The following is a 2,662-nucleotide window of genomic DNA, read 5'->3' as shown; positions in this document are numbered from 1 at the left end:
TACCAAAACATATTCCCTCATATATCTTTGTCTACTATAATGGTGACATGTATCTTTCCCAGTTTCTGGATGGTGTTTTCCCTTTGTTTGTGGTGCCATTTTAAATATAGAAGCTTAAATTTCAATATTCCTAAAATTATTGATTCTTTTCCTTTCTAATTTATGATTTTTAACATTTCCTGCATTTCAAAGTTGTGATGATAGTATCCTATGTCTACTTTAAAAATATTTAGTGTTTTGTTTTTCATGTTAGGTCTTTAACCTACATGAAATTTATTTTTGTGTATTATGTGAGTTAGGGAGCTACTTTTTTACCCTCCACATAAATAACCAGTCATTTCAGAAATAATTACCAATTATTTCTTACACTTTACACTTTAATGCCACCTCTGCTATAGATTAAGTTTGTGTATGTGTGTGTCTATCTATCTGTTTTTTTTTGTGTGTGTGACTGTGTGAATCCTGTATGCCATTACCTTTGTTGATTCCCATGTGCTGTTTAATTATCATAACTTTAAGAAAAGTTATGATATGACAGGGCAATTGCCCCCACTTTTTAATTTTTCTTCCAAATTATTTTGACTATTCTTACACTTTTGTTATTCCATATATCTATAAAGATCAAGTTTAATGAAAAATACCATTAATACTGTAACTGGAGTTGTGTTGAAGTTGTGGACTAATGTTTAGAGAGGTGACATAGTTTTCATCATCTTTAGAATATACAGGCCTTCCTTTATATTCTTCAACTTTTCTCTATGAAGATTTTTACTATGTTTTTGTGAAGTACCTTATAGTTTGTGTTGCTGTTGGAAAGGAAATTCTTTCTTGCATCTGTTTTATATGCTTGTTACTAGTGAATAGAGAAGCTATTGATTTTAGTATGGTGATCTAGTCATCAATGATATGGAACTCTCTAATAATTTTATCTGTAAAATAACTTGGATATTTCTACACAGAAAAATCACAATGTCTACAGAGAATAATTTTGTCATTTTCATCCCACTGTTTATACTCCTTACTGCATTTTCTTCGTTATTTGCATTTGTTAGTTCCTTCAGTATAATGTTGAAGAGGTGTTGCAGTATCAGCATGCTTGCCTTGCCTTGGTTTTAATAGAAATGCTACTATATTTTCACCATTATGTATGACATTTTTTTGGGGGTAAGTTTTAAATATGTTTGTTGTTGTTGTTATGTGCCACCAAGTCAGCCCCGACTCCTAGCGACCCCTCCTTGGGTTTCTGAGACATGGTATTTCTACGGAAGTAGATTGCCCTACCTTCCTTCGAGGAGTGGCTGGTGGGTTTGAAATTTGTTTAGTTTAATGGTTGTTTAGTACTGCATTCTGGGTGAACCTCTCTTACAATCTTCTAGTTCACTAATCTTATACTCAGTTGTCTCCAGTCTCTCTCTCTCTTTTTTTTTTAAATTGTGGTAAATATGTAGGTAACAAAGAAAGCCATTTCAATAATCTTCCTATGTACAGTTCAGTGACATTAAATATGTTCATCATGTTTAACCATTATCATTTCTGAATTTTTTTCCATTACTCTTTACCACTTAACATTAGCTCAGTGTCCCCTACCCAATCTGATTTTATCTCAACTATTGAGTATTCTTTTTATGATAATTTTCTTTGGTTTTGAACTATTGTTTTTATATGCTTATAATTTATTGTTAATATCATTTTTCTTGTTATGAATATTATTTCATTTGGGTATTACAATATAGTTATGTTAAGTCTCGGCTTTTCTATAGAAGTTATTTCATCTGTTGTAACATCTTGGAGTAGAGTAAGTATATCAAAGCATAGACTTATTCCCCTATGATGGATCCTTCTTTTGAAGAGTTAACACACACATTAAAATGGCATATATACATGATTTTTGTGAGTTGTTTCCATTATATATATATATATATATATAATGTATCAGTCAGAAGGTTTTAAAACTATTTTCAAGTTGCATGTTAAATTTTCTGTTCATTTTATTACTTCATTCCATATATTACTTAAACATTGGATAAATACTTCAGCATACATAAAATATTTCATAACACTAAACAAAGAGCTAATATATTCAATAATGACTTAACAGTGTATATGGATTTCCATAATTTTATATTAGCACAACTAAAAATACTATTTAGACAACCATTACTCTTCAAATATCCCTACAGAGATTATGATAGTGTCCTAACAGATGACGTTTACATTAAACTGAAGGATAAATCAGCATATATTAATAACTTAAGGGAATTTGAAAATAATATTGGTCATAGATTTTGGTGGACCTTTTTATTCTTAAATATATGTCAGAATAACTGAAAATTCTTTACAATTTCTCAGAATGTAAAAAGTTTTAAAATCCTCATTGACTTAGAGCCTGGTGGAACCACTGAGACTATGACCCCTAGCTGCCCTTCAGATCTGGAATTGAACCCACACCTGTAGTTTCCAGCCAAACAAAAGACAGGCATATGGGTTGAACATTTACCTCAAGTAGATACACTCCTTGGAGAGAACAATCATGGGAGAAAGAAGGGCTGCTTATGCACAGGGAGACAGCTTAGGGGCCAGGAATGTAGGGAGGGATGGACACTGGAAAGAGGTAACTATGGGGAGGAAGTGGGAGGGAAGATGTTGCATTGTGGTAAACTGC

This window comes from Orycteropus afer, unplaced genomic scaffold (genome assembly GCF_000298275.1).
Source record: "Orycteropus afer afer isolate SDZICR_OR568_19922 unplaced genomic scaffold, OryAfe1.0 scaffold00056, whole genome shotgun sequence".
Taxonomy (NCBI): Eukaryota; Metazoa; Chordata; class Mammalia; order Tubulidentata; family Orycteropodidae; genus Orycteropus; species Orycteropus afer.
This window is presented reverse-complemented; position numbering follows the sequence as displayed.